Source organism: Leopardus geoffroyi, chromosome D4 (assembly GCF_018350155.1).
Source record: "Leopardus geoffroyi isolate Oge1 chromosome D4, O.geoffroyi_Oge1_pat1.0, whole genome shotgun sequence".
Lineage (NCBI taxonomy): Eukaryota > Metazoa > Chordata > Mammalia > Carnivora > Felidae > Leopardus > Leopardus geoffroyi.
This window is the reverse complement of record NC_059342.1, coordinates 71,340,413-71,351,179: the sequence shown is the minus strand read 5'-3', so window position 1 is coordinate 71,351,179 and position 10,767 is coordinate 71,340,413. Positions and strand designations below refer to the sequence as shown.

The window sequence follows — 10,767 nt, the reverse complement described above, 5'->3', positions numbered from 1 at the left end:
GATAGCTTTATTTTGGACGTGTTGAGTTTGAGATGCCAATGGAAAACCAGATGGCCGATCCAAGTTGTAAATGATTAAACAAGTCAAGAGGTTGGAAAGAGGTCTGGGCTGGGAGTGGAGGACTGCGAGAGACTGGATGAAGTCACTCAAGGGGAATGTGTAGGGCATGAAAATATGAGGCCAGAAAAAGGAATATGCATAAGGAAAACTTTTGAGTGGTGGAAGGAAATGACAGAAGCTAGAAGACTAAAAAAAAAAGAAAGCAGATGATCACAGGATGAGCAGTTTCCATTACCTGCTGCCATTAATGGCAAATATTTACCAAATAAATGTGGGCATGATAGTCTTTACAAAAACGGTGTTCTTTTCTCCACAGCCTTGCAATGAACATTTGGAAGTGGCAGTTTTCTAGCTAATTTCGTATTTAGCATGAAACCAGGATGAATGAAAAAGAAAACAAGGTACGCATGTTTAAACATAGAATAAGTTTCAGTTTATGACCCAGGTAGCTGGTTTTGGGGAAAAGCCAAAGCTAATAGGAAAGCCAAATGGCAGTGTTGGAGTTCTGCCATGGAAATGACAATTCTGGTCGGAATGGTGTATACGAGGGCTCAGATGGCCTCTGGCTAGCAGCTCCGACTTTATCGTGTCCAGAGTTCACATTAAAATACTGACAGAGCCAGAGGATAATGACAGTCCGAAACAACAAACAGTGAAAAGCAGCATTAACAGACTGTTGTTAGAATCTGGAAGAAATTTTCAGTAATTCCTGGGGCAACGAAGATGGCTTTATTAAAACAATGATTTGTGTTCTACACATTCTTCCCTTCATGAAACAAAGCTGTTCCTGTCCCACAATAGACTGTGAGACCATTGGGAGTTACTAGAATTCTGAAGTTCTTCATTAGTAGGAAGGATTCGTTTACTAAGATTTGTTTGTATTAAATGAGCTAATGCAGACTAGTTGCTTATCAGAGTGCTTGGTACAAGGTCATTAATAAATCGCCAGTAATTCTTACATGGATCCTTTCCCAAGTTGCCAAAAATTATTGATTAAAAACAGAAAAGAATGAGCATTCAAAATAACATATCAACAGTATAGGCTGACAGCCTGTTGCCAGAATCTGGGAGGAATTGTCACTAGTCACTATCCTAAATGAAACTCCATTTATAAAATAAGTGGGTTTTTTCCTCATTCTTCACCTCGTGAACCAAAGCTATTCATTTATTTATTTATTTATTTATTTATTTATTTATTTTAACGTTTATTCATTTTTGAGACAGAGGGAGACAGAGCATGAATGGGGGAAAGTCAGAGGGAGAGGGAGACACAGAATCTGAAACAGGCTCCAAGCTCTGAGCTGTTAGCACAGAGCCCGACGCGGGGCTCGAACTCACGGACGGCGAGATCATGACCTGAGCCGAAGTCGGACGCCCAACCGACTGAGCCACCCAGGCGCCCCCCAAAGCTATTTATTATCATCATCACCAACATATGTAACTTCTTCTGTGCTGAATTGTGTAAAGTCTATGACTCACTTGGGCTCCAGGCACCCTCACCCATTAGCCATCTTCAGGGCATCTGGAATCTATGGAATTATGTGCAAATTATGAATTTTTCTGAGGAGAGGATCCATAGCCTTCGGAAGGTTCTCAAAGCATTAAGAAGCTCAAAGCCACTGCCCCCATAGACTAGGAAACGGTGTCAGGTAGAACCTTCTCGTTTTACAGAGAGCCCAGATGGGGTGTCACCCCAACCTGTCTTGTTCACTTGCATTGATTCCCGAAAGCCTCTATACCTTCACCCATGAGCTCTCAGCCTGGTGAAAAGAATCCTAATTTGCAAGAGAGAAATACACATATTACTGATTTTATTTTCACTAACATCCGCTAAGTATCTTATTCCTATTTTTGAAAGATGGCCTTATCAAATTCTTTCTCATTTTCTGGTATTTCTTGCCATTTTTGTATCTGTCACTGCCTCTAAAATCCAGAACCTTAAGTCTGAAAGGTTTGGTTATCACACTACGATGTTGTTTTATTTGGTTATTCACATATTTTCTCAGAATTTGGAAGTCTGACATTCAGATGTTTCCCAAAAAATCCATCAGTTCCTGAAACTGAAGCCATTGCTTTAACGTGTGCCTGCGAAGTACACAAAAGAAACCAAATGTTCTCTCTCCACCCTATAATAAGACCTTCATTATCCAAAGAATAGAGAGCACTAAACAAAATTCAGGAATTGATTCGTCATTTATGTAAAAATGGATAAACACTTGTAGAGTAGAAGGAGCATAGAAATTGTTAAGCCTACTAAGTTTAAGCATAGACAATAAAAAAAATACAAAGTAGTTAGCAGAAGCTGAATTATGAAATTGTAACATTAGAACTCTTCTGTGAAAATGGCCCCCAGATCATTATTCATGAGCCTGGTTGTTCCAATCGTCACATTTAATAGGTACTTTTCAGGCACTGATTTTTAATAATGGCCACAAGACTTACGTTTTTATTCCAAGGTTCTTGGCATTTGCTTTTTTCCTTCCAAATGAACTTACCTGATAGCGTTTGGTCAGAAAACTTGTCAGGCCTCGAAAGGGATGGTGGCAAACTTTAGTAAGGTGCTAGCTGTACATGTTCAAGTTCAGGAAATGCACTTAGAGCCGTAGAAGCTTGTCACTCCAGATAAGAAAATTAGGAAGGTTCACTAGTGTGGTGGTAAGCCAGTTACATCACAAACAGAATCTTCATGTGTTCCTCCCACTTCTCAGAAGAGCCAGAGTGAAATCTGATACTTCTTATGATGTACTTAAAAGCATAAATATGGGTTACTGGTTTACTCTTACATTCTTGGTTAGGGCTGATAATTTGCCCTTGAAAAAAAAAATGAACAGATACAAAAACTGGATATTCCTTTTTTTTAAATATAATTTATTGTCAGATTGGTTTCCATACAACACCCAGTGCTCATCCCAACAAGTGCCCTCCTCAATGCCCAGCACCCACTTTCCCCTCTCCCCCAACCCCCATTAACCCTATTTATTCTCAGTATTTAAGAGCCTCAAAAAACTGAGTATTCTTAAATATCACCTGAAAAAAAAACCTGTCTGTAATGCTGACAGAATTATATAACAGAGAAACAAACATAGGCTAAATGAAAGAAGCCAGGCACAAAAGACCACATCCTGTGTGATCCTAGTTATAGGAAATGTTCAGAATAGGTAAGGACAGAAGGTCGATTAGTGATTCCCAGGGCTCACAGAGTAAGGGAGACGACGGGAATGGCAAGTGACTGCCACTCAGTAGGGAGTTTCTTCTAGAAATAATGAAAATATTCTAGAATTAGATCATAATGATGGCTGCACAGCTCTGTAAATGGACTAAAACCATTGAATTTTGCACTTTAATTGGGTGAGCTTTATGTAAGTAAATTATATTTCAGTGAAACTGACAAACATATATATTATCAATGCTTTGGGAGGCATTCTGGAGCATTAGACACTTTTACCTTAAAAAGACAGAGCAGAGGCCCCACCTTTCCATTCCAGCTGCTGCTTCTTTCCCCACCGCCGCCAATCCCAGATCTGTTCTTTAGTGCAGACAAAAAAGCGGATATCGATAGGTCGGGAGAAGAATGACATTCAAACAGATTTCCAGCAACAAAGGCTTTGGAGGATTGTAGAAAGGTTTGGAACATAACAGTGTTGAACTGAACTGCAAAATAAAATTGGCTGTCTCCTTACTGATGTGGGCAACAAAGGCAAAAGAAAAAAATTAAGTCTCCTGACGATTTACAGCCCATTGAGGAGTCCTTGAGACTGGCAGAGTGACATTCCTGTAGGAGGTCAGCTGCCTCCATGTTGACACTTTGCTGAGGGCAAAAGGCAATCTTAGCTTAACATTATCCTGACTTCCAGGTTCCTCTAAGTCTACTTTAACATGTAAAAATTCCTTTGGAAACTTCCCCCAAATGTATGTTGGCAATCATCCTCCAAGCATACGCTGATATACATCTGACAGGTCTCATGACTGAGCATTTACTAAACAGAAATAAATGACCTCTTCCTAACAATAACAGCTAGCCCTGTCAGGGTCCTGGAAACCTTGCTCCCAAGATTCCTTAGAGAATTACACTATCCCCAGCCTCCGCCCAACTTGAAAGTGCATAAGCAGTCACCCATCACAACCCCAGTGCAGCTGTTTCTGCCCACGGGTTCTTTGCCTGTGCTTTAATAAAACCACCTTTTTGCACCGAAGATATCTCGAGAATTCTTTCCTGGCCGTCAGCTCCAAACCCCAGCATTCCCACATCACTTACTACCAAAGGCAGAAACTGGGAACTCCTCTGCACTGAGTTGGCTGTCTGGTTTAACTTGCACAGAACAAAATTTTGTGTCAAAGTCTGGTTCTCATCAAGCTGCCTCAGAACCTGGCCTTGTCATTGTTCCAGATACCAGCCCTCGTGTCTGTAATTTTAAAGGAGAAGGCTAGAGCTCGGACTTTGGCAACGGCGCTGGGCTTTATGTGGATGCTATTGAAGATCCTTGGAAAATTACCTATAGAATGTATTCTTAGGTAACTGAGGAGCTGCTCAACTCATAAATGCCCATATTCCAATGGACCCACAAAGGATGTCAATTTCTGGCCACTCTGTGGGAGCACATGAATCTCTAATCTGTACTTTGAAGAATCCTGGAAAGTACAAATCTGTATCAGCATTTGCTCCAATTTGCAACCCAGTGCTCTGTCTTTGGGACACACACACACACACACACACACAAAAGCCTTTAGTGGATATTTGGGAAGAGATCAAAGTAAGTGGAAGGCTTATAATGCCTCTCATCTTTTGAAGTCCTATCCAGGTTCTCAGCTAGACGTGCTAATTGACCAAGGAAAAGATGACCAGTTCCTTTCAGATGGACAGTTACTACCTGGTAACTTCATAGCTGTTTGTACAAAGTCCCTGTTGTTTTCAGATTACAAGAGGGTTATTATTATAGCTACTACTTCATTGCAACCTTTATTACTGATCATATCAGACATCATCCTGAATGCTTGAATGCATGAATAACTACAGATAAGAGAGTTTCTTGAGGCCTATAGAATTGCAATGAACAGAATTGCAGGGGAAAAGGATTTGAAAACTCTGGATTTCATAGTGCTAAAAATGCATCATTCCATAGTTGAATCACTTTGAGAATAAATATAAAAAGCCTGAAAAGGAAAGTACTTTTGGTTTTCTTATTCTGTGACATAAAATAGGTTTTGTTGTCATTTCTCAGAGATCATGAAGTTTTTCTTTCTTTTTTTTTTTTTTTAATTTTTTTTTTCAACGTTTATTTATTTTTGGGACAGAGAGAGACAGAGCATGAACGGGGGAGGGGCAGAGAGAGAGGGAGACACAGAATTGGAAACAGGCTCCAGGCTCTGAGCCATGAGCCCAGAGCCCGACGCGGGGCTCGAACTCACGGACCGCGAGATCGTGACCTGGCTGAAGTCAGACGCTTAACCGACTGCGCCACCCAGGCGCCCCTCATGAAGTTTTTCTAATGTATCCATGTAATAATATTGAAACTACAGTTGAAAACTTGCTTCAAAAGAGTGCTTTGGTACTAAATTTTTTCCCTGCTGTTTCACAAAATCATATGTATTTAATGAATTCCCTGCTCTAATAGTTAACTACCCATACTCTAATCTTTTGCTGTATCCAGTATGGTTCACAGATTAGCATCATTAGTATCTCCCGAGAGGTTACTAGAAATGCAGAATCTCTACTCCAATCCGGCTGAATCAGGCCTGCCTTTTAACAGAATCATAGGCGCAAGAAGGTGATTCATATGCACGTGAAAGTGCTCTAAAGTAGGGCTTCCCACAGAAGATCTCCAGAGCAACTGCCTCAGCTGGGGTTTTGTTACAAATGGAAATTCTCAGGCCCCATCTAAACCTAGCAGACACGCTAACAATCTGTGTCTTATCAAAATCTTGGTGATTCTGATCATGATAAATTTGCTGCACACGATAAAATCGTTCTGTTGCAAAATAGAGTCACCCGGGGAACTTTAAAAATTCTTGATGTCTAGGTTGCAACTCATGCAAGTTAAATCAGAGTCTTCATGCCTGGGAATCAGGTGTTAGCGTTTTTAAGAATTCCTCCGGCATTCAAATTTGAAAATCTGCATTCTAAAGGAGAAAAATAATATAAATTGATTTTTTTTGATTGATCAAACTGGCTGTAGTTCTCAGAATAAGTATGACTTACTTGACGAAATTATGTTCTGGCAGAAAATAATTGCCTGGCCTTTTGGTTCATCTGTTGCAGGAGAGTTTTTTAAAATTCTTCATTCACCTTGAACTCTGTGTTTTTCTTCACTTAATCTGTTATAAATCCTCTGGTGACATTTGTGCTACAAATGTGGAAAATGAGTGAAATCCAAGTCCTAAATGTAATACGCCTAGGGCTTTAGAAAAGGATACAAGAGAACAAAAGAGGGAAATACCTCTTTAAAGAAGGGGTAGCGCATAAAGAGGTAATTGTGTGTAACAGGGACAGTAGGCCATGCCTGCTAGCTGCTGAAAGACAGAAAGAGGAGAGCAGACGTTGTATTTTCTTAAAGAAGCGCATGCCACAGATGTTGGTTATAAAAAAACAAAAAAGACAGGGCAAGGGCTTAGCTCTGAGAAGTATTGGTGCTAGCATTCAGGTATTTCTGCAAAGTTGGGGATCACTTCAATGAGAAACTAGTAGTCAGTATGTAACTAAGAGGAGAAGTCCAGTTTGGGAGACACCATAAAGACCATGTCCTCCTGGTCTTAAATCATAAGGAAGATCCTGGATGGGATTCAGAATTCCCAGGGAGTGTGGGAGAGGAACGAGGCCCAGTTCTGGTGGTTTAAAGAAACTCATATTAAATAAGGGGGCGGCTCTTGGGAAGTTCAAACATTGTAACTTTTTGGACTGCACTACTGAATCTATTACAAACTCCATTGCTCCTGTGTTCTCTCAAAATATTGCCAGGAATGGACCTGTCATACCTGTCAAGGCAGTGGCGAATGCTGCCTGAGAATAGATACCTGTCCAGTATCGGTATTAGTTTGGAGATGCCACTCCAAAATTATAAGAAATTGATAAAAGTTACTTAATCATTTTTCAGACAGAGACAAGAATTATGCTTTTGGTATATGTATTTTCCAGCATATTATACACTCACACAAACTAACTGGAAAGCTGACAAGAGAGGAGGGGCCCTAGAAGTTAATCCATAAACCAGAATCTACGGACATAAGTTGTGTAAAACACATTGAGTTCTTCCTTAAATTAGAAGGAAGAGCTATAGCAGATGTCCTTTTAGTGTCCTAATCTTACCACAATTATTTGAACAAAGAGCTTAGTTCCTCTGAGGACGCTGTGGGTCCTTTTAAGCAGGAAATAAAATGCTTGAGACAAATCACATGCTCCTGAAAAGTGGTTGATTTGGGGAGCAGTATGGCTAGATGAAGAAAGGCCCTTGACTGAGGGCTTGGCCATGTACAGAGTAGCAAGCAAGTGCTTTGAAACTTTCTTAATGTACCCTAATACCAAGTGCACATGTTGCTGCTGAGGAAGTTTTGGCAACAGATAATAGGGAGAGAGGGGAGGGACTCCCAGAAAGAGAAGGTGATCAGACACTCTTCAAAAATTTCCCTGTGGAAGCCTACACTGTCCAAGATTCCAAAGATTACATCAATTCTTCTCAATAAAAATAGCCTGGGGAGGGCAAAGGTATGAAATTAGAAGTTTCTAAGGAAAAGGGTAGACTGGAGAATCAGTGGCCAGAATTTGGGACTAAACTTTGATGGTAGCTGGAGGGTGGAGATGGGAAATCAGCTTGAGGCTGGAGAAACAGCACTTGGGAGTAGGCAATTGTCCTGAATAAAGCCTGGGGAGTTTTTTGAGATGAACACCTTCCAGTCACCGAAAATTTGGTTTGGGGTGACTTTTGGTAGTTTATAGTTTTCAAGAAATTGGTCCATCTCATTTAAGTTGTTAAATTTATGTGCATAGAGTTGTTCGTAGTATTCCCTTATTGTCCTTGTACTATCTGAGGGATCTGTAGTCTTATCTCCCCTTTCAGTCCTGATTATGGTAACTTGCATATTTTTTCTTCCATGTTTCATCTGGCTAGAGTTTTATTAGAGAACTACTCTTTGGTTTGATTGGTTGCCTCTACTATTTTTCTGTTTACCACTCCATTTATATCTGTTCATATATTTGGAGAGTGCACTTCCATAGTAATGTGTACATTGTCTCCTTCCTTCTGCTTATTTTGGGTTTAACTTGTTCTTCTTCACTAGTTTCCTCATGTGAGGTTAGATAATCAACATGAAATTTTCCTTTTTTTAATATAAGCATTTAACTTTACACATCCCATAAATTATGATACATTGCATTTTCATTTTATTTCAGGTAAAAATATTTTCTAATTTCCCTTGAGTTTTTTTTTTTTTTTTTTTTTGCCCATGGGTTAATTTCTAAATGTTTTGGAATTTTCCTGATGTCTTTATGTTATTCATTTCTAGTGTAATTCCATTTATAGTGAGCCATACGATGTAGGGCTGTGTGTGATTTCAACAGTTGTAAATTGGTCAAGACTTGTTTTATGACCTAGAATATGATCTGTCTTGGTGACTGTCCTATGAATATTTGGAAATAATTTGTATTCTGCTGTTGTTGGATGGAATGTTCTATAAATGGCAGTGTTAAAACTCCTATATCCTTGCTGATTTTCCATCTGGTTCTATTGATCACTGACTGTAGATATCTTCAACTATATTTGTTAATCTGTTCTTTTAGATCTATCAGTTTTTGCTTCACATAGTTTGATGCCTGTTATTAGGAGCATATGTATTAATATTATTATGTCTTCTTAGAGAATTCATCCCTTTATTAGTATTTAACAATGAATTTAATGTCCTTTGTTATCCTGATAATATTTCCTTGTTCTAAAGTCTACTCTATCTGATGTTAGTATGGCTACTGCAGTATTCTTTTGATTGGTGTTTTCATAATATATCTTTCACCTTTTACTTTTATCGATCTATATGTTTATATATACAGTGGATTTCCTGTCATCAACATATAGCTGAGTCTGGTTTACAATCTAATATGCCAGTTTCTGTTTTTAATTGGAACATGTAGAAATGTAGAAGCCTTACATCCACATAGGTCCCTTTCTACTCCTTTCTTTGTATTATAGTTGTAATATATACACACATATTCACATTGAAAGGCTCACCAGACAATGTTACACTTTTTGCATTTGATAGTTATATTTAAAGGATTCCAAGGGAGAAAAGTAACCTACTATATTTACCTTGATATTTATCATTTCTGTTACTCTTTATTTCTGTAGTTCCATGATTCCCTCTGGCATTGTTTTTCCTCATCTTTAAGATCTTCCTTTAGTGTTTCTTTTAGAACAGGTCTGTTGGTTCCTAGTTCTAGTTTCCCATCAGCCAAAGATGTCTTCATTTGCCATTACTCCTGAAGATTTTTATTGGATATAGAATTTGGGGTTGACAATTCCTTTTTTTTGTTAGCACTTGGAAGTTATTTTACTGTCTTTGGCCTCCATGGTTTTTGATGAGAAACCCATAGTCATTCAAATTGTTTCCCTGTGTGTTTTATGTAATATAAATATATTGTCTTTATACTATATATATACTATATATATTATATATATATATTTGGGTTTTGGTAGTTTGATTATGATATGTCTGGCTAGGCATGGGTTTTGTTTTATCCCATGTAGGTTCTCAGAAATTCTTGAATCTGTAAATTTATGTCTTTCACAAAACTTAAGAAGTGTTTATACATAATTTCTTCAAATGTATGCATTTTTGCATCAATCAATTTCTTCTTTCCTTCTGAGACTCCAGTGATGTGAATATTAGGACTTTGATATTGTCCCAAAGGTACTTATGACTTTATTCTTTTATTCCTAATATTTAAAAAAAATTGTTAATGTTTATTTATTTTGAGAGAAAGAGTGAGAGAGTGAGCACGAGTGAGCACGATGGGCAGAAGAGAGGGAGAGAAAGGATCTGAAGCAGGCTCCGTGTCACTTGAATGTACAAACTATAAGATCATGACCTGAGCCGAAATCAAGAGTCAGACACTTAACCAACTGTCCCACCCTGGTGTCCCCCCTTTTTTTAAAATTGTTTTTTAATGTTTATTTATTTTTTGAGATGGGGGGAGGAGCAGAGAGAGAAGGAGACAGAAGATCTGAAGAGGACTCAGCGCTGACAGCAGAGAGCCTGATATGGGGCTTGAACTCATGAACCATGAGATCATGAGATCATGACCTGAGCCAAAGTCAGATGTTTAACCGATTGAGCCACCCAGGCACCCCTTTCCTAATCTTTTTTTGATTGCACTTCAGATTGGATCATTTTAATTTATCTATTTTCAAGTTCACTAAACATTTCCTCTGTCATCCCTTCCTCCATTGGAGCCATCCAGTAATTTTTAAAAATTTCAGATATTGTATTTTTTAGTTTTTAAATTTCTATCTGGCTCATTTTACAGTTTCTCTGCTCTAAAATTCTACTTTTCTATGCGTTTTCAGAATGTCCGCCTTTCTATGGAAGAAATGCCTGTATGTAGGTAAAGTGTTATCTCTGCTGCAACAGTAAAAGCTAAGAAGGGGAAAAAAACAATTTGAACACAAAGGCTCTATGGAAGAAATACCTCTAGGTAGGTGAAGTGTTATCTCTGCACGCAACAGTAAA

At 38.6% G+C, this 10,767-nt stretch overlaps 1 pseudogene; it reads left to right on the top strand.

Annotated features, from left to right (window-relative positions):
• Positions 1 to 3,631: 3,631 nt before the first annotated feature.
• On the top strand, positions 3,632 to 5,117 carry LOC123593525 (annotated as a pseudogene).
• Positions 5,118 to 10,767: the final 5,650 nt, after the last annotated feature.